This window comes from Podarcis pityusensis (genome assembly GCF_964106645.2).
Source record: "Podarcis pityusensis genome assembly, chromosome: 3".
Classification (NCBI taxonomy): domain Eukaryota; kingdom Metazoa; phylum Chordata; class Lepidosauria; order Squamata; family Lacertidae; genus Podarcis; species Podarcis pityusensis.
This window is the reverse complement of record NC_138026.1, coordinates 58,780,405-58,799,528: the sequence shown is the minus strand read 5'-3', so window position 1 is coordinate 58,799,528 and position 19,124 is coordinate 58,780,405. Positions and strand designations below refer to the sequence as shown.

General features: G+C 43.5%; 1 long non-coding RNA gene across 1 annotated transcript in view; it reads right to left on the bottom strand.

Moving 5' to 3' along the window:
- Positions 1-537: 537 nt before the first annotated feature.
- LOC308473924 overlaps positions 538-19,124 on the bottom strand; it is a 35,232-nt gene continuing 16,645 nt past the window's right edge. Inside the window, exons 4-5 of the long non-coding RNA XR_013984407.1 lie at positions 1,846-1,992; positions 538-983 (exon numbers count right to left, since the gene is read on the bottom strand). This is a non-coding gene — a long non-coding RNA (uncharacterized lncRNA). The remainder of the gene's footprint in view (positions 984-1,845; positions 1,993-19,124) is intronic.

Here is a 19,124-nt window from a genome sequence, read left to right as displayed (position 1 = left end):
GTGTGCCTTTTTCAAATACATCTGTTGACGCTAGTAACTGCCACTTATGGAAAGGGTGAAACAGTGTAGGCATTTTCCCTATTGTAAAGTGCGTAATTCTGAAGGTGGCAATTTCCTTCATGTGGTAGGGAAATTGCTCACTTTCTTGAACCGTTCTCAGTAATGAGACCAAGCACAGTGGCGAAGCAACAACCCTGCCCATTGGTCATGGCAGAATTGTTCTGCCTGTTGTGGCAATTGTAATTCCATAGAATTCAAACTGTTTTCCTCTATACAGAAAAATGTAAGGCTGTTGTCATGCTGCAGTTCACATGGTTGTCAACAGGAGGCAACACCAACTACAGCATGAAGAATAGCAGTTAGGTGAACAAGCAAGTAGCATGGAGGAAGCTGTGAGTTATAACAGAGGTACTTCACAGTGTTTATTAATTGAAACTTGAAGGCTGCAATCCTATATACACTCAGTGGGTCTTACTCAAGAGCTGATGTGTATAGGATTGCACTGTCAGTAAATAAAAGAAATTGGCTCTCAGAGAATTTTGCATTATTCTTTTTTTTTAACTGCCTATTTTTTGGACCCTTTATTGTGTGTTATTGAGTTCTACAATAACAGCTCTCTCAGATTTTTAACATTATGTTGCTGACAGCTATTTTTCATATCACTGTCATTTGCCACTCCTTTTGTTAACTTTAAAAAAACAAACACATTGTTACTAAAATTAAGTATTCATACCATTGTTAACTGAATCTTCTGCCCCATTGAGTTAGCCATTCTGCAGACTTTTAAAAGAAATAAGATTGCCTAGTTTCACATTGATAATAATTTTATCACTCTCTGGATTCCTTTCACTAGTACACAGCATTTTCAGACACAGCATGAAATCAGAAAAGCTTCTTTAAAACATGAAAGGCTGCCAACTGGATTTCCTGATACAGTACACCATCCTCATGCCATGTCCCCCAGGACTGAAATTTCACCATACCTAATTAGTAGAAAGGGGTGGGGGAAAGAAATGTTTAACAAGGCATAACTGCATATTAATTGAAAATCAGAGATCCACATTGAAACCCAGAGGTCCTCCATTATAGTTCCATTAAAACGTTGACATAAATACTGTTATTTTTGCATAAGATGGTATGGTTGCTCTGTGTGTGAGCTCATGCATGCAAGACTACTGTTCATACTGTCTCGTGAAAGCCAGAAAGACTCAATAAATCACCGTCCAGAAGCAGAAAATATCGTCCCTTTGGTCTCAAGAATGCCGTAGCTGCTTCTATGCTGCAAAAGATGAGCAGTCCCCATGTGCTCTAGTTAGATGCAGCTGTGATTTAACTATCTTCTACATAAAACATCTGGCAGCGCTCTCTGGAGTGCATCTGAGACTCTCTATGATTTTCTTGTCATCTCATTCCACCTCCAGGGCCTTCTATTCCCTGACAGCAAGAATAATGCACAGAGGGAATGAATAATACATTTCGATTTGACCCAGAAACAATTTTTCCCCCCACTCAGACTTCTGGCTCCGCTAAGGTTACACTCCTCAAACTGAGAAGCCTCATATCTAACAGCTTGGCCTCCAAAAGCCTGTGCTAATTCAGGCATGGAAGTTGCTTGCAAATCTGCAAGACAGAAGTTACAGTTTTGCTTTCCATTGAGATGCCACCCAGAAGTTGATAACAAAACTGTGGGTTGTTGCCAATTCTAACTAGAGATGAGGCCTATAGCAAGATGTTGCAGTGTGGAATATTCCTGTTTGGTGTTTCCATCAGCCAGCCATGCTCTGTTCTATCCCCTTTCCCATATATTCTTCCATTCCATGGAAACAGAACACTCCCAGTCCTCACTGGGTTGTTTTTGGGATTCCCAAACGGAGGGTGATGGGCTGTTTCTTCCTGCTGAAGGTCTGAATACACCTCTGTTGGAGCATTCCTACGGTCTAGTCCTTCTTCTTCGAGACAGATTCTTGTTTTGCAAAGCAGAGTGTTTTGAAACTATGGCAAAAGGGAGGAAAGTAAGGGCTGACATTTTATGCTAAATATTCTAAATTTATATCTAGAGATGCTAACAGAGAAAAAAAAAGGAGAAGACATTGGTGGCAGCAGAAAAAACTGGTTCCTAGGATGTATTGTGAGCTATCATTTACTTTCATACTCTTGATACTGAATATCTTACTTCAGCTTGATGTTTTATATTAGAAAACTGTGTGCGTTGCACGAGCAGTAAAATGTAGAATTTTGTGACAGGGTAGGCGAAAGCATTTGCAATTGAGTATTTCTCTTTGTTTTATATTTGATATAGAGCTTTGCTGCATTTTGCCATCTGGGTTTTCTAAAAGAAAAGGCTCATCATGGCAGGAAGGGACAATCCATCTTTGAACAGTAATTATCTCCAGTGGTGCTGAAGGTCTGTGTCAAAGAAATCATAATCTTAAAATGTATTTCTTCTCAAAAGCACAAAGAAAATATGTCATAATCCACTGGCCAGAAACACCCATGTTTTACTATTTAACATATTTCTCTGCTAAACATGTTTTTTAAAACAAAACAAAAAACCCTGTGCATTTAGAATTTATAAATATACACTTACAGTGGCTTTTTTGGCTCATAAAGGTTGCAATTTGCCATGTCTAATAACGTCCCAGTAGGCAACCTCCCTTAAAAAACACACACAAAAAAAACTCCAGCAGCAATAATAACAGACATCCAAAAATATTATACTATTTTAGAAAGAAAGAAATGGTAATATTTATATGTGGTCTCTCAGCAAAAGCTCCTAAATTTTGCAGAAATGAGCACAGTGTTGTTCAGAGCCCTCATTCTTGATGGAGGGGTAGTAAGGGTAATAGTTCCTCACCTACAAAGAGGACGCAGGGGGTGTCTGCGTGGAGGATAAGAACACTTCATAAATACCACTGGCTGCTGGATGTGGCTCCTCCCTCAAAAAAAACTTATTTGAATACGGAGAACACTGGGCAAAGAGAATCCATCCTGAGAAATTTGTGTCTGCCCAAGATTGTTAAGACAAAACTCTCTTTGAAGTGTCCCGTAGTAGCTCAACTACAGAAGTTCTGGGTGAGTGGTATGGAGATATTTGAGAGGGTAAGGCTCAAATTCTGAACTGCAGGCCATGGGAGCCAAGTTACTGTTCCAATGAGAATGAGCTTAACTGAGCACTCAAGAATAGCATTCAAGAATAGGTTGGTGACAGCTCAAACCCATGTCAAAGCCCACCCCAACTGTAATCTGAAGCCGGAGAAGGGTTGTAAGTGAGGATGGGAGGTTGGGGTCCTCATCTGTCTGAGAGCACCCCCCACCCAACCAGAGCCTTGCATTCCAAAACCTCAGAGTAACTTCCAAGTCCATCAAAGATGGGGTCTTAAAGCTAGATTACCATGTGTCCTACTTCACAGGGGGCACCCCTCTATTTGAGGGCAATCAGAGGCCAATCCTATACTTATAGGAGTCTTCTATTTGAAATGCTGCTTAGTCTAAATCTGGACTGATAATAAAGAGCCATAAGGAAAGAGTAGGAAGGGTCTTGAAGTTAACCAGGAATAGTTGACACCTGGCCAGACAGCAGACTCAGCAAGCACAGAGGAGATCACCTGGCCCCAGACCACCCCATTCACCTAACCCTGGCTGGAGCATTTGCGGGGGGTGGTCGGACTGTTGTGGGTAGGAAGGGTGCTGGGAATTCAGTTTCTGCCAGCTCCATTACCTGCACTTAACTTTGCATCTGACTCCTTGTGCCAGAAAGAAGTCTAACATGTACATAAACGAGAAATAAAACTGCACAAACAGCACACACAGAAAACAATCTAAGTGATAGCCTGGAGTCCCACTTTTAACACCATCACATAAGACACCCAAAGCCTACATGCCATCTGCTTTTTTGATTTCTTGCACTACTTCAGATGGAGCCAGACTGATTTGACACTGCATTGATGTTAGTTGTACAACCCTGTTATGCAGAGTTTAAGTAACACGCAATTACCGTATTTTTTGCACCATAACACTCACTTTTTTCCTCCTAAAAAGTAAGGGGAAATGTCTGTGCGTGTTATGGAGGGAATGCCTACGGGTGGCATGCCTACGGATTTTCCTCCCCTAAAAACTACGTGCGTGTTATGGTCGGGTGCGTGTTATAGAGCGAAAAATACGGTACTCTACTCTATATCTTAAAGGCCCATGAGGGGTGGCGCATCCCATTTTGCCACCTGTGGCAAAATGGGAAGGTGCTACTCTGCCCCTATCCCAACAGTAGCGGATTCCGGCAAGATCTTGCGAGATCTCACTGAGATCAACATCCCATGAGATCTTGTGACACATCTCTCTGGAGGTGGCCCTGAGGCCCATATACAGAACTGGAAATGTTTACACTTCCAGTAATATAGTAATATGGCACCTTAAGTGAGGACAAAAATTAAATAATTCATTTTGGTACAGTTGCTTCTTTAATGGATCTTCTCAGTAGGGAGCCATATAAATATAGGTATTATTATTATTATTATTATTATTATTATTATTATTTTTTTTTTTATTTTGTGCCCCCTCAGCTCAGCACCCTGTGGGGGGGAACCACCCGTACCGCCCTAAATCTGGCACTGCTTTGAAAAGATGCTGCTATATCAAATGGCATGAAGAAGCAACAGATAAAGACCTCATAGTGAAGTACCGCTTTGATGTATGCTTTTCTCAGTATTTTGTAACATTATGCCTGACATCAAAACTATTGCAGATACACAAGCTATAAATTTTTCATCATTTTGAGGGATCGAGACACAGGAAGATGTTTTATCCCTGAACATTAAAATCAGCATAAATAGCAAAAGGTATTCATTTTCCCATTTCTTCTGTCTACAGGGATCGTTTCCTCAGCTCCTTCAGCATTTCAGTAACCCCTGGTATTAAAGGACACTCATTAAGAGAAATGGGATAGCACTGAAGGATACCTTACTGTGCCTGAGAGAATTCACACATAACCTTCTGCCTGTATCTTCCTCCCATCTCTGTCAAAGCCCACACTCTCTCCTGCACAATGTAAAGCTCCAAAAATTTGTTTTCCTCTTTAAAATACAATAAGGATAAAATAAGACTTTGTTAAATGAATAGAAGTGACAAGTGACACAATTCAAACATCATCAATACAAAATATATTTCAAGCCGTCACAACAGCAGCAAACTGTTCTAAACCCACACTTTTACCAAGGACATCAGTTTATCATCCTGCAAACTCCTTTGTGAAATGCTTATGAGAGAAATGCTTGACAACAAATGCCATTTAAAAAATGTAAGATATGTGAAAGAACCTGCACTGTGTCAACTCTCTGGAATTTATTTGTTAAAATATTTCCATGGAACTTTTAGATGGTTATCTTCATCATAAGCTTTCATTTCTCAGTTCTCTGTGGTTTATTTATCTGAAGCACTTTTGCTATCCCCAGAAAGGGTCCCAGAGTGCCTTCCAAAGGTCAATAATAAGATATCTTCTGCCCTCAGGTTTACAACCTAAATGCACAACACAAAAGGAAAGGTAAGTGGGAGGGAGGAGGTAAAACACACACTAATTCTTACATAGCAATCCAGACTCCCACAGGCCAAAATACACAAACAAGTATCACTTCAGTGCAGCACTTCCTCTGCCACAGCCAAACATGAAGGTGGGTTAAAGTTGCAGAACCAGGTATTCCAGGAGCAGGAGGGACTAAGCCGGCCTGAGAGTCATTGGATTCTGAGCTGGTTTAACTGCCATTGTGTGACAACAGCAAGTCTCGTCCAGGCCTAGTTGTTGCAACAGTTTTAAGGTGGCAGTGATGGTCCTCCTGCCGCCCACCCTCAATGCCGCCCTGGCCATTGTGCATCACTGGGCTATGGATCACCTCACCAGTCAGAATGTGGATTGCCCTCTCAGTTGCAAAGTTTTGATAATGAGCAACTGGAATGGAAACTGGAAGAGGCAAAAGTTCCTGGTCTCTCAGCGGAGCCAGTGGAGTAGCTCTGCTTCCCTCTACTTTAGCCTGATGGAATGGTTGCTGCCAGGTACCATTATTTACTAAGCTTTTCCCACTGCTTTTCTCAGAAATCTTAAAACAGTTTTTCCCATGTGCATCATAATTACCAACCCTTCAAAGTAGGCTGCCCTTATTCCCATCGTACTTGTAGGGAACGCCCATGAAGTACAGTGACTTGCTCAAGGACAACATTGGATGCTATGGGGTGAAGGTGAACTATGGCTCAGGAGTTTTACCTGCTGGATCACACACCTGCTGTTTCTGAATGCACCGCTTATTTCTGATGCTTACCGCATTTCGCAATTGGTGTGCATATTCAATCAACCACCAACATTTAAAAGAGAAGAGAGAAATGGAACGTCAATCCTTTGTTTTTAAAGCTTCTGTTCCACCTCCTGTGTATTTCAGCCATGTAGGACTCCAAATGCCAAAGTCTCGATCTAGAGATCAGAGAGTGCAGCAGAATATAGTGTGTGCAGTTGCAACACAAATGGAGACCCTCCTCATCCCCCTTCAAAGATGTGATTCATGTTGTCAGTCTTGACATCTCTAACCAGGCAAGCAGAAAGAGCAAGGGAGAAAAGCACCTGCCCTGGGTCTGGTGACTGGCCTTTGCCTTAGGCTTAAAGTGCTGCTCAGAGAGCTGAAGCAGCAAGTGAATGATGCAAAGCATCAGGTATGCACCTTTGGCTCATGATGTAACCTCACATCTCACAGCAACTCTTTGTATTTTCATCTATGTGCAAGAGCCTGTTTTCTGTTCACAGATTTTTAGGGTACAAGAAGTGCCATCTGAATACATTCAGAAGAACTCTACTAGATCAGGCTAAAGGTGTATTTAATCCAGCAGCCAACTATATGTTTCCAGTAATCATACAAGCACAGGGCATGAATTCAATAATGCTTCTTCCAATTTTTTTGTTCCAGTAACTGTTATTCAGTCACTTCTTTCTGCTGAGATGGAAGAATCTGCCCACTTCAGTTCTCAATGTTTCCCATTTTTCCAGACTTAAATCTCCACATTTCAGCAGCAATTTTCATGAAAACAAACAAGCAAAAACCTTATGAAAAAATGTCAATGTGAATTTCTCCTAATGTACACATTTTATATTTTGACCAATATGCACATTTTTGCAAACAATTTTTCCTAATATGATGCACTTTTGTAACAAATATATGCGTTTTATGCAATGTTCTCCCATTATATGCATTTTGTACATATTATTTGATTTGAGAATTACATTGCAAAATTCAGATAAATTTCAAAGAATGTGATTTGTTTCGCATATAGGTTCAAGAAATGTGAATTAGGTTGTTGTTGTTTGCAAAATGAACAATAGAATTAGGTAGTTTCTCAGTAAATTAAAACTTCTCCTCCACCCCTACCTCTGAGTAAAGAAGTTTGATTCAGCTATCATTGCTATCAACCAGGCCAAAATGTGAGGCCCCACCCCCTCAGCCCTTGTGATGTCTTCCTGAAGCCGAGTAAGGGAGGACACTGGGATCTGGGAAAGAGGCACAAGGCTCTAGCAGGGTCTGAGTCCTCATGCCTCCTTCCCAAAGCTGGGCAAGCACTAACAAGGCTTTGGGAAGCAGGAAGGAGGGCTTTAGGACCCTGTCAGAACTGCACACCTCCTTCCCAAAGCCCAGCACTTACTAGACCTCGGAATGGAGGTGGGAAGGCATTCCCTTGACCTCTGTGCCCTGTGCAGGGGAACCTGTCTTGCTGCCCTAAATCCGTTTCTGCTACCAACCGTTGATAAACTATCATCAGTGATTCAACTAATTCAGGTATGGGCAAGTGCATCTAATAAGAGGCCAGATCCAGAAGTGGCCAAATCTCCACAGACCCCTTTGACAAGTGGGGTCATCTACCCGCTAATCATCTATCATTACACAATGGAAAGTTCATCAGGTGATTGAAAGTTCAAGCTGTAGTTACAAAGATCTGGGTTTGGTCACTGAACTACCTTGGTTCAACAGGATTTTACATATCTATCTATCTGAGCTATCTGTTGGTTAGAAGTTCAGATGATATAGAAACATGTGCAATATAGAAACTGCACATAACATTGAGAAACACGTGCAAATACTGCACACAACTTTCCCCAAAAATAATTAAGCAGGAGGCAGTCCAACTAAATGTGCACCAAAACGGTTTTGTTCACGTTACAGACACCTTTTTATTGACTTCATTAGAGCCGGATACAAGTTGGGCATTAAATGACAGGAGAGGTTTCTTTCCCTTGTTTATGAAGTTGTTAAAATCCTTTCTTTTCCTTTCTCTGATTGAGGGGTGGGGGTGGGGGAGAGAAATCAAACAAATGAAGAAATTACACTTTCTCGCTCATTGGCAAACATTAGTATTTAAGAAGCAATTAAATAGCCTGACAGTAGGATCAGGAAATCACAAGGAAGTACTTCTCACCGTGCATAATTAACTTATAAAGTCAGTGTCACGATAAATTAGCATAACCATTTTATGATGTGGCCTTTTAAAAGGAGGAAACAAATTCATGGCAACTGTGTCTTGTACTCAAATTATTCGGTGTGGGGGATGGGCTTGGCTCAGCAAATATATTAATGAGATCTAACATCCTCCCCAACCCTATGTGCCCTTGAAACTTTCTGAAAATAGTAGCTAAGGAGCAGAGGCACCAAGAGAGGGAGATGGGGGGGGAGCGATGACACATTTGTGATGTTGCGCATCACACATCCAATGTCAGGACATCAGGAGGAACCAGTGGCAGAGCTGAATGTGTTGCTAGCGCAGCCTCAAGGGCTGGTGGCTCCTCCTCTCTGGTGCTCGGCCTCCTCCTCCTCCTCCTCCTCCTGCTACCAACATCTGGAGGCTGCTCCCCTGTCTTTTCCTTACCAAGCAGGAGGAGGAGGAGGAGCCACCGGCCACTGACTGCACTTGGCTCCACGACCGACCTCCTTTTTTATTATTATAAATTTTATTTATAATTCCCATAAACAGAGCAAAACATTAAATTAAACATTGACTTCCCCCATTCCATCGTTCCTTCTGATTACCCTTTACTGCTGCATATATTTACTCCATGTTTCGCCTTCCTCATTTTATCCCAACGTAATATTTACTGCTGAATTTACTCTAGTCCTGCTAACGTTCTAACCTGCTTACAACGATTCTCCAAATATTCTACAAACATTTCCCAGTCTTCCTTAAGTACCTTCCTCTTCCTCCATCAGCTAAGGGCTGCTTCCCCCATCCTTCCCCTCCGCAGCAACAGAAGGAGGAGAAGTAGCTGGCCACTGAAGCCTTGTCATGCTCGACTCCACGCTTTGCCTCCTCTGCTCCCTGATTTTTTAAAAACATTGGGGGACCCCCTAAAAAAATGGGGGCCAAAAGAACTGAGCCCCTAGGAGTTGGCGCCTGTGCTAAGGATGACAAAATAAAAGGTAATGAGCTCAGCCAGGCCTTCAAGCATCTCTTGCCATTCAAGCACTGAATGGTCGATCAATGCCCCCATGTTCACAGAACGCAAGCAACAAAGAATGCATGGCAGCGTCATGTCCTGGGGCTTCTGTCTAGAATATTGGGGTTACCTAGCATAGCAGTTCTTATAGTTCCATGTTAATCCAAACAAATAATACATCTTTTCTTCCCTTCAGTCTTCAGAGTTACAGACAGATGACTCGTACACATTGTAAGTGTGATATCAGTGCACAAGGAAACAGAAATGTGCCCTTTGGTAATCTTTTACTAGCCCATATCTGAAACCAGTGACCTAGAACTGAAAGGCTATGCGGTCCATTAGAATCCCCCTGAGCTGTGCCACTCTCTGGCACAGTTCTGTGTGAGAAAGGCAGCAAAAGGTTTTTCAATTAGAACTCGAAAATCATATCATAAAACATTTAGGATACACATGAATTATTTAACGCTGTATATTTTCCTTATGAAAATCTAGCTTTTTTCAAAAGAATAAATAAAGGGTGTGAGGAATGAGAGTTGTGTTGTTGCCTTTGTAACTTAATTGCATGAACACAGGGAAATCTTAAACCCAGTTAAGCTGAAGTGCTAGACTTTAATTTACAGAGTGGTAGCCATGTTAGTCTGTTGCCGCAAAGAAAAAGTTGTGTCACATCTTGCAGGCTAACACATTTATCATGGCGTAATATTTCTGCTTGCACATAAAGATTACACCATAATAGTCCTTTGAGATGCGTCAAGATTTTGTTGTTTAGACTTTTAAATTTTAGTTTAGTTCTCTTGGCTTCCGTGAGGATTGCATCAAAAAAACTATCATGAACATTGATTTTAAATCATTGGAAAGCAGTGGAAAGCAGAAGAGATGAAAAAGCAATAGGAAAAAATAATAGAAATAGAAATAATAGAAACATCCAAAGATGGAAATAGTGGTGGCTTCAACTATTCTCAGTTTGGGTTGGACTGATAAAGCGACAAAAAACATGTTGCTAAAAAAGTGAATTTATTTCTGCATAACACTATTGCCACATGAAATGGCCCATATTCATGGAATTGAATAGACTGGAGTCATACTATAAGCCATTGGGATGAGGAGTTACATTTATATATTATGTATTAACATACATCTATAAGGAGGACACAGTGGTTTTGGAGGCAATGGTGCCCTTGAGATCTTCTCCTGGTGCTGAGTCACCACCATGGATGATAATCTTTTTCACCCTTGAGAAGTATATGGAGCTGAAGGAAGAAGCTGGAAGAGTGACACGCACTTTCTGTCTCTCGGGAAAAGGTGGGCTGATTTGAGCTGAGGAGTAAAAAGTAAAGGGACCCCTGACCATTAGGTCCAGTCGTGGCTGACTCTGGGGTTGCGGCACTCATCTTGCTTTACTGGCCGAGGGAGCCGGCGTACAGCTTCCGGGTCATGTGGCCAGCATGACTAAGCTGCTTCTGGCGAACGAGAGCAGCGCATGGAAACGCCGTTTACCTTCCCGCCGGAGCGGTGCTTATTTAACTACTTGCACTTTGATGTGCTTTCGAACTGCTAGGTTGGCAGGAGCAGGGACTGAGCAACGGCTGCTCACCCCGTTGTAGGGATTCGAACTGCCGACCTTCTGATCGGCAAGCCCTAGGCTCAGTGGTTTAGACCACAGTGCCACCCGCGTCCCTTTTTGAGCTGAGGAGAGAAAGGACTAAAAGAAGGTGGTGCCCATTGGCACTTGTTCAAAAACCCTCAAGTGGTTGGTGACACATTTTAGAACAACGGAGATTCCTAAAACAATGGTTCCTGTGAGGCTGAAGTGTTGTCTGGTGCAAGGGCAGCCCACCCCATCTCACCACCCAAAGCAAAATGGGAATTGCCACCTCCAGGCCCACAGCACCACGCTCCACTTCTGCCCCCATTCCTGTGCCCCAGCTCTTGACAAACTCAGACAACGGGGGGGTTGCATTGCTCTATTACTTATAACGCTTCCTAATGGGCAAAATGGAAGGGGAAATGCCCATTTTAATTTTTTTAATATTGGGGTCTTGTACAAGTGATAGTTATCTGGCAAAGGCTCGCAGAAGTGCAATGAAGCAGTACTGTGTATTTATCCTATCTTCACTTTTTTGTGCTGTTATTTTTAGCCTTTTTAGTTGTATGTTTGTAAATCATGTAAAAGGCAACCCACAAATTAATACATAATAATATTTTTTAAAGCCTGATGATTACAGTCTCCAGGGTAAGCCCTTAGATGTACTGTTGTGGAAATCTTGAGAGAGAGCACTCTCCTAACCAGGTTGCTAAAATCTGGAGATGCTGTCCCCATCCTGCAAACAGTGGAAATAGGTACACGTGGTATCATTTGGCCTCCAGAAGCAAAATGGCCAGATTGTACAGAGAGGAGAAAATGGAAGTTGCTGTGCGGTGTCAGAGGCCACCCACAGAAATGTCTCTGCACATGTAGCAGAATGCCTCCGCCACCAAGACGCATAGCCCAATAGCTAATGAGTTTTTGGCAATGTTGCAGATGTAGAACGGGCTATCGTTATGCACCAATTTTCCACAGTAGAGCAAAATGGATTAAATCTAAAAAAAAAAAAGAAGAAGAAGTACGCGCTGGCATTTTGATGATTAAAAACTGCATGATGCATGCATAAGGAGCACTGATTGCACAATGAACTCCCATCTGGAAGCACCCTTAATCCCTCTTAGCCCAGATGGATTCCAGCAACTCTTGCTGCTAGAGAGGGTGTAATGGATGAGCTGTGACATTATCCTAGATGACTTCGACCACCTGGGACAAATGGAGGGTCGTGTAGTATCTTGAAAGTGTTTATATAATTTACTGCGTTTCCTGCTTTAGGCTTTGAAATGTCATCTTTCCTCTCTTTCCTTCCCAAGACAGGCTTTGGGAAGACAGGTCTTTCTCTTTCTCCCATAATACTAGAACGCATTCATCCAATGAAGCTAAATGGTGTGTGTTGTGGGCAGGGTTTCACTACACACAAAAGCATGCAGAGTGTGTTCTTAAACTATGCAATGCACAACCAAAAGAGGTAGTGATGGCCACCAACTTGGGACACCCTTAAAAGGGTAATAGACAGAGTCATGGAGGATACGGCTACTAATCGCTCATGACAGATATATCCTCCCTCCAAGATCAAAGCCAGCATGTTTCCAAATACAGTGGTACCTTGGGTTAAGTACTTAATTCGTTCCAGAGGTCTGTTCTTAACCTGAAACTGTTCTTAACCTGAAGCACCACTTTAGCTAATGGGGCCTCCTGCTGCCGCTGCGCCACCGGAGCATGATTTCTGTTCTCATCCTGAAGCAAAGTTCTTAACCTGAAGCAATATTTCTGGGTTAGCGGAGTCTGTAACCTGAAGCGTATGTAACCTGAGGTACCACTGTACTAGTTGCTAGAGGATAGCAGCAGGATTGGGCTATTTGTCCTCATGTGCTACTTGGAGACTTCTTAACTGCCAACTGTTTGGGTACTGTAAGAAACAGGATGCTGGACTAGATTACCTTTGGACAATTCAGTACGACTCATATTATATTGACCAACTCCAGCTAAGGTGATTGTGCCAGGGCCAGCCCACCCATGAGGCAAACTGAAGCAGCCTCTTCGGGTGGTGGAACCCAATGAAGCAATGCCTCCCTTTCTGCTGCTGTTGATATTGTGCAGCAGAAGCAGTGGCTTCTGGTGAGATCTTGCTGGAAGCTGCTGCCATGTGACCCTGGTAAGTGAGGCAGCACCTCAGATGGTGAAATGAGAAGAGCTGCCCCTGGTTGGTGCCTTCCCTCCACTTTCCTCAATTTTTAAGTTCATCACCATCATCTTTTTTTTAAAAAATAAAAATCTCAAATCTGAAAAGGGGCATTTCTGCTGAGGATAAAACCAAAACTCACCACATACAATGCCCCTCCCCTCAAGTTGGCTCAGCCTTAGTTTTCAATTTGTTTAAAATTAATTGCCTGAACATATGCCTCTTTAGAAACAGCCACATGCTTGCTGATTTTTTTTTTTATTCTTGTTAAATAGATATCTATTTTTGTACTCAGAGCAGAATTATCTACTTCAGCTTAAAGGAACTAATTCAATTTTTCTAGACAGAACCATGAGACGCTTCAGCAGCTTCTATTATGATCAAGAAAAGGCTGCTGAAAAGACATTTTTAAAGGGTGGGAGAGCTGACTAAAGGTTTAAAGAGAAGAGAAATCTGACAGCTTCTGAAAATTCTGTTTCTAGCCACACAACTATTAGCATGCAGAGGAATGTGTGCGGAGAATGCTCCCTTGCAGACATATATAAGTCAAAGTGAAAAAAAAATCAAATTTTCAAGCCCCATGAAGAGAGGGGGGTCAGAAGTGCCAACAAGTGCTGGATACCAAAATAGAGAAGGTGCAAGGTGCAAGGTGCCTAAGATCATGGAACCACCTGCTTCCTCTAACCCAACTTTGTACATGGCGGATCCTGGCAAATAGGAAAGCCAAGTCATGTCAGGCCACCTGTATCACTTGTGCTCAGCTTGCGATTGCCTCATCACAGAGAAGGGAGAATGGGGAAGGCACATCAAAATTTGATAGGTGCTGTCAGCTAGTTCAAATTTTTAAAAGGGGGAGGAGGCAAAGACTTTATGCACTGAGAAACTTACAGCCCTCTAGATGTTGAAACGTTGGTGGCTCCAGATCACTCTGTACAGGAAGTTCTTCATGGAAAAGAAACTTCTGTTTGGGGGAAGTTGGGGCAGTTGTTGTTTGTTGATGTAATGTGAGCAATGGATTAAATTACAGCATGCTTGTTTGGACTCATGTCTTTAGAAGCACATCCCCAACATGCTCTCTGGATGTTCAGAGATAAGAGAACAGGTGCAACACCAGCAAGGTTGAGGAAATGATGCTGAGTCATTCACCCTCCCATTGGTTCAGGAATGCAGAGACGGGTGTAATAGTCTCTAGGGCATTGCTTTCATTATGTGTCTGCTGTCGCATCCTGTCCTGCTTGCTGTCAGGGTCTGACTCTGAATCTGTGTGAGTCAGGGAAAGAAGTTCTACATAGCTAGCATGGTGATAGTCTTGGTGGAGCTGTACATATGTATCTGTACTTCAAAGATCAGAAGAACTGTATACAGTAGATAGCAGTGTTTAGCTTTGTCTTGTGTCTAGAGACAATAAACACTTTGTTCCTTGGAACTGTGTGGGACAGGAGTTTCCCCTTAACTCTGGAAGAAGCTGTTCTGCTGGGAGCAGGAAATCTCTGAAGACTCTGCTGGGGCTCTGCCTACTCTGCTGAGACATCACACTGGTGAGGTGTGGTGAACTACCAACTGACTTCCACACGTCACCAACATTGTTTTGGCAATAGTAGCTCTTAATTGTCACATTGATCATGTATTTGGAACAGCATGGTGGTCATCCATTATGGTTTGTGAATGACTAGCTCTCTGATTTAGAGTACCACTCTCACCCAAAAATATTATCTGTAACCCTAATTTAAAAAATGAAGAGCAAAGCATACGTGTTTTTCAACGGTTGAGAGCTGTTAGGTTTTATTGGACCTGCTGGCCCAATAGAGACATACTGTAAATGTTTGGCTGAGGTAGAAATGAATGTACAGTAGGTTCTGTGGAACTATTATTGTGTGATGATTTGTGACTCAAAAAAAGAGTCTCTCTTCTTCCCAGATACTTCCCTGTACCTCCAGTGTTTCACGGTTGTATAATTTTATCTATGCATCTTTCTTTACATTCAGACACAGAATTTGTACTCTTCAGCTACCAGGTGAAAATTAAACTGTTGGTTTTTATTTTCAAAAAAGAGAGAAAATAATTGGCACGCACTGAAAGATAATGGGAACCAGGCAGGGAGCTGAAAGTATAAGCTTAGCCACAAGGACCCTTAACTTTTATTTGAAATCACTGTTTGAATAAAGTGCCCCTTCAATGTGTATGATTAGGATTTATTTTGCATTGACATGATTCTGGTCTACATAACAGGTTGAAATACATAGTCAGTGAATTGAATTTGATATATCTATAGTCTCTATGTACAGGCCACTAGAAGCTCTTTTTGTACACACCACACTGAAATTAACTGGAGCCTTTTTAGTAGCTTGAAACATTCTGAATGCATTATATCAATTTTTCATTTAGAGTAAATGCAAAGGAATGGCTATACAAGAATGCACAAACTTGCAGAAAATGGTCTGCCCTAGCACTCCCAACTTCACAAGTTCCAGATTCCAGATCCCAAGATGGGATCTCTGGATGAACACTGCGCAGTTTCCTTGTGTGACTGCATCAAGGTGACTCCATCATATTACTGCTTGAAAGAACTAATTCATAATGTACTTGCCTGCATCATCCTGGAAGGATTTCTCCCTCCTTCAATAGCCTCTAGAGCAGTGTTTCCCAACCAGGGGCCATATTCCAAGGAGGCCACAGGTAAAAAATGTGTAAATGGGAGGCCATAGCACGAGACTAGGGGACCACAGAGGGAAGTGAAAAGTAAAGGTGAGGAAAGCATTAAAAATAATAATAATCCTGATTGGATGGCTCACCGCTTGGCCAACCACAAGCGGATAAGGGGACAGCTTGCCAGGGCCTATTGCTCCATTTTGCCCCGTGTGTTTTCTTGGAGCAGCCTGGGTGTGTTTCTAGTGGGAGAGGGCAATCGCTGAGGCTCCCATTTCGACCAGGAGAGCCCGCGATCCAGAACCCCCAGGTCAGGTAAGTGGTAGGGTGGCAATGGGTAGGGCTGGGTGATCCAGAGCTGTTTGTTGCTGCCACCAGTGCTGGGCCGTGGATGGCAGCCTGGGCCTGACTCTGCAAGGCGCAGGTTGCAATCCACTCCAACACCTAGATCAGGGTCTTTGGATGTTGTCAAGGAGTGCAGGACCCATCGGCAGCATCGGCCTGGCTCTGCAAGGCGCAGGGTGAAATCCACCCCAGCGCCTAGCTGAACAGGGTCGTCTGGTGCTGCTGACTTGCATTTAGTAAATAACTAAATGTCTACTAATTCACAACGCATCCGATGTGTGGGTGTGTGTACATGAAAGTGTCCAGACAGGGTTGCCTGCTGAAGAGAACTTTTGCACAGGGCAAGTCTATAAGCTCCTATGAGACAGAAAAACCCCAAAGCTATTAGGATGCAGTAGGCTAAATCACATTCAGCATGATTGCCTAAGTGCTCCACCATTTCAAGCTACACCAAAGTGAGTCATTAGCAATTTCATATCAGATTATTTTTTCCACTTGTGTTTGAAAACATCTTCTTTAAAAAGGGGGGGGGGTACTGTATGCCTAACACGATTCCCGTTTGTCCTCTGTCAAACACACTTCAGTAATTGATGGGAAAGAGATTATCTGGGATTAAAACTCACACTCTGTGCTTTCTAAATCTACCTTCATTGACCTTACCGAAGGTGAATAAAAATGCAATAGTGGTTCCATAATTTCACAGCAAATAATCACAAACTGAAAAGAGAGGAGCAGAGGTGGAGAGAATTTATCTTCCTCTCCCTCTCTCACAACAACTGAACTCAAGGTGCAACTCAGACAACAGAGCTCCCCCATTAGTGCCTGATGAGTTTTCAGGAGCCTGTGCAGTCACCCACCTTGGTTGGTTTATCCATTTGTCAACTTCAGGGCTGCACGATGCAATTTCTAGGATGTTGTTTGTGTAACCCCCGATAACCTTGAAATATCCAGAATACCCAAGGGGAGCTACAGAAGCCCTACAGCATTTCACTTCGCTGCCTTAGTCACATATGTCATATGAGTCAACTCAGAGGAAAAACACTATGATCTCATGTCTTCAGAGACCTCATGTCATATAAACACATCAAAGGTGCTCTCTGAATCTTGCACTGTCAGCAAGTATTATGAATGCATGTGCTATTCTAAACTTAAATACTGTAGCAGAGGAAAAGTCTACAAGTTGGAGTGATGCCATACACTGTTTCCTAGAAATTCATGGCACATCAGTATTACCATCAAATTTGTCCCTGGTCTGCCAAATCCGACAAGCACTACCATGCCTCAGACATTTCCCCTGATTTAATAGCCTCATTTCTCCACCCTCCACTTTGGGGATAATTGTTGTGATGGCCGGTAGGCAGCAGAAGTTGTCTGATGTTCCAGCATAAGGAATGAACACTCACTTTAGATAGGTGCCACAAGAACCACTTTGATACTCTGGCGGTTAGAATCAGTTCATGCAGACGTTAACAGATTGCAGCACTGACATACCGTATTTTTCGTCCCATAGGACGCTTCGTCCCATAGGACACACCTAATTTGGGGGGGGGGGAAATAAAGGAAAAAAATTTTTCCTTTATTTCCCCCCCAAAACCAGGTCGGGGAACAGCGGGATGGCGGCGCTGCGCCTCCCCGCTGTCCCCCGAGCTTGTGGGGCTGGCCAATGTCTGCCCGGCGCGCGGGGCGCTCTGCTTCAGGGCATCCTGCGCACCGGGCGGCAGGCTGCTATCTGCAGCGTGGGGAGCCCCGCGGGAACTCCCACAGGGCTCCCCACGCTGCGGATGTCTGCCCGGCGCGCGGGACGCTCTGCTTCAGGGCACCCCACGCGTCGGGCGGCAGGCTGCTATCCGCAGCGTGGGGAGCCCCGCGGGAACTCCCGCAGGGCTCCCCACGCTGCGGATGTCTGCCCGGCGCGCGGGACGCTCTGCTTCAGGGCACCCCACACGTCGGGCGGCAGGCTGTTATCCGCAGCGTGGGGAGCCCCGCAGGAACTCCCGCAGGGCTCCCCACGCTGCGGATGTCTGCCCGGCGCGCGGGGCGCTCTGCTTCAGGGCACCCCAGGCGTCAGGCAGCAGGCTGCTATCGGCAGCGTGGGGAGCCCCGCGGGAACTCCCTCTCGCTCTCCAAGCTTCAGCAAAAGCCTGTATTCGCCCCATAGGATGCACACAGATTTCCCCTTCATTTTTGGAGGGGAAAAAGTGCGTCCTATAGGGCAAAAAATACGGTAATCAGCATGAATAAATCAGCACAGATGCAATTGTTTTCAAGGGCTTCTCTACCCATTCAGCTATTAGTGAGAGTTGTCCACACTTCCTTTTGGCAGGGATCAGCTCTGCTTGGGAGCTCCCAAGTGGAATCAATCCCACTGAGGCTGTCATTTGTCGCTAAATTTAAAAGGTGCTGAATACTAACCCTGCTCACAAACGAATAATCAGGAGTGTATTTTATTGTGCAAAAAAGAGGTCCCCCTCCCCCCCAACACCCTATAAATATGTTTGGGGATGTCTCTCAACCCCCCTGAGCAGATCTGGGGGAGGTACTAATGCAATAGTAATATTTGCAACTAATGCAAAAATAATGGATTTTTTTTTACTGACTACTCTTGCAGGTCTCCTACTCTGATTCTATTATGACTGGAGGTTTTTGTCCCATGCACACCCTTAGAAATTGTCACACCCACTTCTACAGTGGCCATGCCCACATTGACACGCAAGCCACCAAGGATTCAGCATGGGTCAACCTGGCCTGAGATAAGGTAAGGAACATTCCCATAGGGATTATTCTGTTCTACTGTTAATTCAGCCAATTCTTTTCATTTTTGCCCATACTGGTTGTTGGTTTTGGGGGGTGGGCTGGGGTTGCCCTTCCGTGTTTTTTTCTGAAAGCAGTCCTGTGTTGCTTAGGGAAGCCATCCCACA